General features: G+C 35.7%; 1 long non-coding RNA gene across 14 annotated transcripts in view; it reads left to right on the top strand.

Annotated features, from left to right (window-relative positions):
• The first annotated feature begins 441 nt into the window (after window positions 1-441).
• The window catches only part of LOC115972032, a 31,521-nt gene continuing 22,365 nt past the window's right edge, over window positions 442-9,597 (top strand). The window contains exons 1-4 of one of the 14 annotated variants that reach the window (XR_004087385.1): window positions 446-624; window positions 864-954; window positions 1,054-1,122; window positions 8,793-9,110. This is a non-coding gene — a long non-coding RNA (uncharacterized LOC115972032). The other 13 variants (XR_004087389.1, XR_004087391.1, XR_004087388.1 and 10 more) reach the window with 13 other exon arrangements.

The raw sequence follows: 9,597 nt of genomic DNA, 5'->3' as shown, positions 1-9,597 counted from the left end.
CATTACAGTGTACCAAACGTGCTATAACTTTCTTTTGCCAATTTATTATTTTAACCCCATTTTTAAATTATTGTTTAATTAATTTAGAGGTATTTTTGACCCAAAAAAAAGTAATAACTAAATTCTGAATCTTTTAATATTTACAGGTAATAAAAAAAAAAAAAACCGTCTGATAATTTATTAGAACAAATCCAATATGAGAGCAACCATTCATAAGTCGAGGCTCAAGAGTGAAGCCGACTAACAAGATCAAATTGAATTGCTACTGCCACTCAAGTACTTATACCTATTTCGTTTTGTTGGAAAACGATCAAAATTTACTTGTTTGCTACGATGAAGCAGCATCGACCTGTCCCTACTTCCCAAACACAAATAGCATAACCGAATAAAACCAAAAGCAATCGAAAATTAAAAAAACCAAAAAAAAAACAAGAAAAGGACCCCCACGATTACGTATTAGATCTAGTGGGGGCATCCCCAGTTATTAGTCTCTGTATCTCTCTTCCCCACATTTCTTATTTAAATCCCTCTCTCTCCCAGATATTTTTTTCTCTCTCTTCACTTTCATCACATTCTCTCTATCTCTCTTTCTTTCTCTCTCAACTTTTCTCAGCTTTCTCACAGGTACGATTCGCTCTATAGCATATTCCTTTTCTAGGTTTCTCTTCGTCCACAGACTACTACTCCATTTCTCTGCCTCAATTTTCGATTTTTCTTCACCTAGTTTAGGGTTTCCGTTCCTGCTTTTTTGCCATGTCGTTCGCTTCAGCTGTTGGTTCACTTTGATTTGGTTTTTACATAATCTCAATTTTGCTATTGTTTTCTATTTTTGTACGTTGAGAACTAAAATGACTTCGTGACAGTTTCTCTTTTAGGATCCGTTTGGCTGCCGAGAAACCGTCGGAAAATGACAGCGTATAAAACACGTTGCTGGCCCTAGCTTATAGCGGTTTCGTAAGATTCCTTAATGTTTCAGCTAAACTCAGCAACACATATATTCCCCTGGAGTACTACATTTACATATGAATTTCGTTTTGGAACTTTTTTGTTTAGATACTGATTGGAAGAGAAGCGGAGTGTGTTGGAAAGGAAAGCAGATAAGTATATATCTTCAGCAACCAGGTTAGAACTACGAGTCTTTTTTTCTCTCTCTCGTGTTGGAGAGGTATCTTTATACATATTTTTTTGCTGGTTTCTATATGGTTGAACAGTACTTGTTGTCCATTGTTTTTATGGCTTTTTAAGTCTTTAACTTGAAAACTTTACCCTATTGGATGCACTCACTTTTTTGTTTTCCCTTTTCACCGAGATGTGAAATTTTATTTTACGGGATAAACGTTTTGCTCCTAGTTACTAAGGATAAATAGACTATAGTATTCTGTTGTAATTGTACGAATGCTATATTTTATGGTGTTAGGGAATCTTTTATAATCGTACGAATGATTCATGGTTAGTTCACTTAACTTTATAAAGTAAAACTGCATAAAATATTGTGAATACTGTATATATTTTTTTTACCCACCTTCTGGTTGTTTCAGTTAAACACACAAATGCTTGGTTACCATGTTGATTAGTTGCATTGTTTGGTAACTTTTTAAGTTATTAGATTTACTTGATTAATTTTGAACATAAAAAATGGCACAGTTGCACACTGTCCATCTTAGTAGTTGGTAATTATATATAGAATGTTTTTTTCCCATATTATCACGATTGTAGTGGTACCATATTTTTAGGAAAAAAGTAGTACTAGTACTACCATCATCAGTTTGTCTCTTTGTATTTAGGTGAGCTATGGGGTGTAAAATTTTTCATTTTGGTGTCTGTTTTTGGAAAGGGGGAGGGATTACAAAGTACAAACATTTATGAATAAAATAATACCATAACATTTGTAGAAATATAATAGCAAAACAAAGCGTAATGATAGTTATACACTGTGTGTATGAAACATAGCTGAAATCGTGTTTTAAAAACATGATTTCACCATTTCATAATTATAATTGAAATTGTGATTTCAATGCAATAACAAGAATATTTCTAATGGAATGTCTTTCACAATCCTTGGAGAGATGGTTCACTAATAGATTGAGGGATAAATAATTTGACTCATTAACATCTAAATCATGAATGTTTGGACTTTGGAATCCATATTATGCAAGGAGACATTGTTTTTGCTAATTCGAATAAGGGTGATATAAAATCGGTCAATTTCCGACATCATATCCATAGTTAGCGCATTTGTCAGAGTTAGAAGCTCCAGCTCCATATCAAGATCATGGTTGATATCGTTACTATCATCAATAAGAAAGCCTTCTGGCTTGTTATATAGGAACTTGTTCAAAAATACTGTAATGAAAGGAACATAGGAGTTTTCCGCTAGGTATTTGACCAAATAGGATTGTCTAGTAATGACAATGTCTAACTCAACTTGTTTAACAATAATTAGCGCAAAATAAAAATATTAAAGAAGAAATCAAATTTGTTTATTCTGGGTATGTGATCTAGTAAAATAGTTTGTCGTTTCAAAAAGAAAAATGTTTTATTTAAGATCGTATCTTTATTTTATTTTATTCTTTTGACATGTGTCTCTCCCAATCTCCCTTAACTTTTCGTTTACCCCCACCTCTCTCTCTCTCTCTCTCTCCAAATGTGTTTATATGAAGTCGTCACATACTTTCTAGCCGTTGTTCTTGAATCCAATCGATTTCAAGTCTATCGTATTTTACCTTGGTTCATCTCATTTGTGCTAGAATCAAAGTGCGTTGGTGGTTCATTTACAACTAGACTTTTGGTGGAACTTCCAGTGTATTCATCACTCACTGGCACCTAATGAAATCAACTTGCCTAACCATTAATCCAAAACCTCGCCGCCCATCGATTATCCAATGCATATCGATCGGCTGTTTTGAACCCAATCATGCTTGAGTCAAGTGATGGGTTTACCCTCAACGTGAACCATACCAACCTGTGAGCACCCTAAAGCCCTATATTGAGCATTTACTAGGTTGATATGAATATATAAGCGGACATGAAAAGTTATAGTTGTGACTGCTCATTTTAAGGTATTATGCAGATATAACTAACAAAAAACTAGTTCTCAACTATAACACCAAAAAATAATGTCATGTCTCATTCTTTAAATTGTTAAAACCATAAAACATACCATAGTTATTGGACTCCTTAACCCCATTGGAATAATGTTCTAGAACACACAACCCCAATTGTGGTAGATTAACATTCTCATTCTCCAAATTTAGTGACTTCGAATGCAAAGAATAAACAATTGAGTTGATTTTAACAAAAGAAAAAAGAAAGAAATATTTGATCCGTTTTCTATATTTTTTACAAAATTTTTTTAATAAAAAAATAGCAAGATATGAACCTATAATGTTTGCTCCATGATGATTGTGTTTTACCATTAGGCCAAGACACCTATTGGTTTTTGGTTTAGGTGAAATGCAGACCCATGTACCTTATTCAATGAGTAAGGCTAAAAGCGAGTAAGGCTAAAAGGATCGGTTGGGTAAAGTTATTTGGTTCGCATTGCTCACTATTCTCTATCCTAGATAAGAATAGTCGTAGTCGTTAAATCTTCTGTTTGTTTGCGGTTGTTTGGGTGTTGGGTTGGTCTTCCCAATTACTTGTGGGCATGCTTTATGTTTGTTTGTGGTTGTTTGGGTGTTGGGTTGGTCTTCCCAATTACTTGTGGGCCTGCTTTATTTGTTGATTGTCTTGCCCATATTAAGCTTGTTTGGTTGGTTCAAGTGGTTTTTTTTTTGGCCAAAATAGACCTTATTTAGGCCATTTTAGTGTTAGCCCCTTATTGCCGTGGAGGAAAAATAGGACTATTTGGGGGAGTTGGAGTGGGTAAAACAGTACTCATTATGGAATTGATCAACAACATTGCCAAAGCTCATGGGGGTGTATCTGTATTACATTCCGTACCTTCTAAAAACCGATCCTTGTTTACCAACCACACATTGTCTAACCAAATCCAATTCTCTCTCGATGTTTTCCTCAAAAAATCCGATTCCTGCGGATTCTTCCCCCGACATTCTTTGTTGTTTTTAGCTGGTTCAACTATTATTCATCTCATTCAAAGACTTTTAAGGCCATTTCTTAATCCTTTTTTACTTTCTTGCTTGCATTTTTGAATTTTCTACTTGTTTATTTGCACTATGACTACTAGACTTGAGCTTAACCGCTAAGAGTTCCCTTATGAGATCTATTAAGTTCGATGGAAAGAACTTCAACTATTAGGTCTGATCAGTAGAGATATTCTTGAAGAGGAAAGGGATTATTTGATCATCTATTATATGACAATCCATCATCTTTTAAGATTTGTGAGTGATGCTACTATTTTAGACGGCTTGAATATCTTTCTCACCTCCACTGCCCCATCAAGCATTTGAAATCAAGAGGACAATCTTATCATGTTTCTCATGCTATTTAGCATATAACCCAATAGTGGGGCAATTTGTTGCATCTTTGATCTTCAAAGGTCATTTAGGAGTGTTTGCAACACATCTATTATGTAACTGAGAATATCATTCATTTGTATGATGTCTTTAAGTAGTACTTCAATCTTGAGCAAGGCAATTAGTGATTTAGGGCAAGAAATGGGATTTAATTTTTTATCTTTGGTTAATTTTTGAATTTTTATGTGATTTTCGTTATTTTAGCATTTAGGATTTTATTTCCTTAATTGTAGTTGTTTTTAAGGTTTTTCTAGTCAAATTAGGGCCCTATTATGGTAGGTATCAAATAGAATCTCTTTTAGAAATTTTTACTTGGAAATCTGGAGCCTTTAAATAGGCGTGCAATATGTAGACCGAAAATTGAACTTCAAAAAATTTCATATAGAAAATTTCTAAGAAGTTTCTCTTTTTTTGGTGGATTCTAGGTTTTCCTTATGGATTCAAGTAATCCCTTACGGATATAAGGGTTTCGTTAAGCTATAATGATATCTAGCCCTATCACACCTTTCGTTTTGTGTCAATTGGTATCAAAGCTCATTAGTATCTTGATATGGCAAAAGGTGACGACCAAAATAACCACCTTAATTCATAGTGATCATGGGGTGAAAGCTCTCATGGTGGCTATTCAAGTTCATGATGAGAGGATGACTCGTGGATTCTGTGAGATTCTCAACATGCTCATTGATCTTGGTTTTGAAGGCAAAAGAGATCATGATGATGGTAGAGGAATACGCATCAAAGACCTTGCTTATAATCAATCTATCAACCGACATGTTTGCAATTTTAATGATGTTCCATACTTTTTTTTTTTTTGATAAATAACGTAAGAATATTATTAATAATAGAAAAATTGCCAAACCGAGTACATTGTGGATGTACTATGGGGGCACTAATTAGGAAACAAAACAACAACGATCAAGAAAAATAGAAAAGGAAGAACAAGAAAAGTGAGAAAAGACCACACTCCATTCAAAGAGAGCGTGTAAGAAAAAAGACTTAATCTCCAGCAAAGAATGTTCACAACCCTCAAAGCTCCTAGCATTCTTTTCACGCCAAATGCACCAAATCAAGCAATGAGGCACTAATTTCCAAACATCAATGTGACGATGTTGCACAAACTTTCCTTGCCAAGCCTTAAACAACTCAAGAACAGTATGAGGCATAACCCATTGAATACCAAACAAGTAGAATACCAAAGACCACAACTCCCAAGCTATGGAGCAATGAAGTAGAAGATGATCCACCGACTCCCCACACCTCTTACACATATAGCACTATTCAAGCACTATCACTCGTCTTTTATGAAAGTTGTCTGTTGTTAAGATCTTACCTAAGGAAACAGACCAAGAAAAGAAAGCCACCCTTGGTGGAACCTTTGATTGCCATATCATTCTCTATGGAAAGGAAACAAAAGTAGGAGGGTAGAAGGAGCTATTATAACCTCTAACCTCAAAACCTCTATTCCTTGTAGGCTTCCAACAAACCTTATCTGGGCCAAACCCCCGCATTGTCGAAGAATAGACCAACCCCATAACCGGTCAAAGGCTTCTTCTTCCCAATCCTGTGGTGGACGACAAAATTGCACATTCCAGTGAAACCTCCCCACAGACCAACTCATAACTTTAGCCACCAAGGAATCCTTTGATCTACTAAGGCAATAAAGCTCCGGAAAGGCCTCTTGGAGAGTACAATTCCCACATCACACATGCTTCCAAAATTTCACTCTAGTACCATCCCCCACATCATAAACAAGGAATTTAGAGAAGTTCAACCAGTCACTTCTAATTTATCTCCACAACCCCATAAGGACTTGTCACCTTTTTTGTACACCAACTACCCCAAATGTTCCCATATTTTGCCTCTATAACCCTCCTCCATAAAGCATCAGTCTCCATGCCATACCTCCACAACCATTTTCCTAGCAAGGCAGAATTAAAGTTTCCCAGCCGTCTTATACCCAACCCCCCATCCCGCAAAGGCCTACATACCTTGGCCCAATTAACTAAATGTATTTTAGGTTCATCATCAATCCCATTCCACAGAAAATCTTTCTGTAATTTCTCCATATGCTTTGCCACCTTACCCGATAAAGGAAGAAGGGAAAGAAAGTATGTAGGTAAAGACGAAAGTGAGCTTTTAATGAGTGTCGCCTTACCCCCTTTAGATAAATACATTCTCTTCCAACCTGCTAAGCTCCTCTCCATTCTCTCTAGAATAGGATTCCAAACAGATAAATCCTTAAATTTTGCACCTAATGGAAGGCCCAAATATTTCAAGGGCAAAGCAGACTGCCCACACCCCAATAGACCCACTGACGCCTCCAAATTGTGTACCCTACCAACAGGTACCAACTAAGATTTCCCCAAATTAATATGAAGCCTTGACACCTCCTCAAATCTAGCAAGAATTGCCCTCAAATTAGCAATCTGAGAAGGTTCAGCATCACAAAAAATCAGAGTGTCATCTGTAAATAAAAGATGAGACACCATCATTGATGGACCAGCCGTACTACCCACAAAAAAGCCTGAGCATTGCCCGGCGGAGGCAACCACATCCAACATACGACTTAATGCCTCCATCATAATATCAAACAACAAAGGGGATAAAGGATCCCCTTGCCGAAGCTCCCTAGAACTTCCAAAGAAATCAGATGGACTACCATTGATCAGAATAGAAAACCTTAAAGTTGAAATGCAATACCTTATCCATTTTCTCCATTTCTCTGAGAAACCACAATGGTGAAGCATATATATTAAAAAATCCCAACTCACATGATCATACGCCTTCTCCATATCCAATTTACACAAAACACCTAGAACTCCTGACTTCAATCTACTATCAATATATTTAGAAGCAATCAAGACGGAATCCAAAATCTATCTGCCCTTCACAAAAGCATTTTGTGAATCCGAAATAAGCTCATGCGCCACCCTACGAAGCCGATTAGCCAACACCTTAGAAATAATCTTATAAATCCCACCAACTAAGCTAATAGGCCGAAAGTCCTTGACCTCCACAGCATCCACTTTCTTGGGAATAAGAGCAAGGAACGAAGCATTAAGACACTTCTCAAAGACTGCCTGAGTATGAAAATTTTGGAATACAACCATAATTTCTGTTTTCAAAACACCCCAACAAGACTGAAAGAATGCCATGGAAAAGCCATTCGGGTTAGGTGCCTTATCACCATTAAAATTATTGATAACCCCAAACACCTCTTCTTCCTCAAAAGGCCTATCTAACCAACTTGAATCTTCCACCGACATACTAGAAAAATCCACATCATCTAAGACAGGTCTATGAGCCACATCCTCAAAATAAAGCTGCCTATAAAATTGAGAGATACAATTTGCTATGGCAGCCGGGTCCGAAGACAACACTCCATCCACCATAAGCCTATCAATAAAATTAACCTTCTTATAAGAGTTAGCTATACGGTGGAAAATTTTAGTATTCTTGTCTCCTTCCCTAACATAGAGAACTCTAGATTTTTGCCTCCAACATATTTCTTCCAATAGAGTAGCTTTTTCTAACTACTCACGAATTCTTTCCATTTCTACCCTTTCCTCCGCTGATAATCCCCTACTCTCCTCCATATTCTCTAGAACACTTAAGTCCTTCCACAAATTTTCAATCCGTTGTTAATTGATGTTGTAAATCAATTGAAGGCCAATCAAAAGAAATTTTATGCTACAATATCTCAAGGATACAATTTCCAAAGCTGGATCAAGTTATCAAAATATTCAAAATATCTATTCATTTGTAGCGAAAGATTTTAATTTCCAGAAAAAACCTTGAGTTCAGAGTTTCATTTAAGTGGAGGGGTCTGATGTAGGACAAGATATGAGATTTAATATTTTTATTGTTTGTTAAGCCTTGAAATTTTATGTAATTTTCGTTATTTTAGCATTAAAGATTTTATTTTCTTGATTTTAGATGTTTTAAGGTTGTTGTTTTTTTTTTTTTTTTTTTTTTGGTGTGTGTGTGTGTGGATTTAAGGAACTCCTTATAGATTCAAGTGTTTCGTTTCACTAGAACAATATCTAGCCCTATCATGCTTTCCATTTTGCTTCAAGTAGAGTTTAGCATGCTAGTATTCTCAAGTCATGGGACTGTATGGAGAAGGGTCGCCAGGATATGGATGTAGTTTGATTTCTTAGTGGACCGATATGAATTTGAGCTGATTCATGCTCAGATTCTATGTAGCTTTGACGTTCCGTCTATTCATGAAGTTTACTTCTGATGTCAGCATTCCATTATTTCTAAATTTGCCACCGTTTTTAGCGAGTGCCCTGTACTTGTTGCCTTTTGTGGTAGTTTTGATGGATCATTAGGAGGCCACACAGTGCGCATGGTGGATTAAAGGGAGGTGGATGTTCTAGAAATTGGGAACCTAAGAAGTGCATGCACTATGGGAGCTACAATCATACCATCGACTATGGTTGAGACCTCCATGGCAAGCCCTCTGAGTCTACCAATCAGGCATTCACTCAAGATGAATCCACTCCTGGATCAGGATCTTCATTACTGTCAAGCAGACATATTTGATCTCTATATATAAGGACGAGCATGCGCAATTCCTAGCTCATCATTATTGAAATGCTTCTTCATCTGGTTCCACTTTAGCCCAATCAGGTATGACATCCCATTGTCTTTTGTCTTCTACTTCCAATCCATGTATCATCAATTCCAGTATTACTAAGCAGTGAGTATAGGACCGGCATAGTTGTCCAAACTTGAATTGTATTGTAAATTGAATTTCATTTTTTCATATTGTGTATAGTAAGATACACAAACACCAAATAAAATTTATAAAAAAATTATAGATATACATATATGAAAGTTGTATTCATTAAATTCATAACACATTCAACTAATGACTAATTTAATATCACTTATGTAATAATATTTAGCCAAGCTAACTAAGTGTGTATTTAGGACTAGCTTATAAGTTTGATTTTTGCTTTTTAGCTTTTATGTACAACTTTTTAAAACCTCAATTTTTTTAAAACTTTTCCTTACTTTTTCAAAATACGAGTATATTTTAGCACACTTTCAGCAAAAAACTAAATAAGTTGTTTCTAAATAGACACTAAATAGATCAAATTAACATGTGTTTATA

This window comes from Quercus lobata, chromosome 12, assembly GCF_001633185.2.
Source record: "Quercus lobata isolate SW786 chromosome 12, ValleyOak3.0 Primary Assembly, whole genome shotgun sequence".
Classification (NCBI taxonomy): domain Eukaryota; kingdom Viridiplantae; phylum Streptophyta; class Magnoliopsida; order Fagales; family Fagaceae; genus Quercus; species Quercus lobata.
Note: the sequence above shows the minus strand (reverse complement) of the source record. Positions and strands in the feature narration are given on the sequence as shown.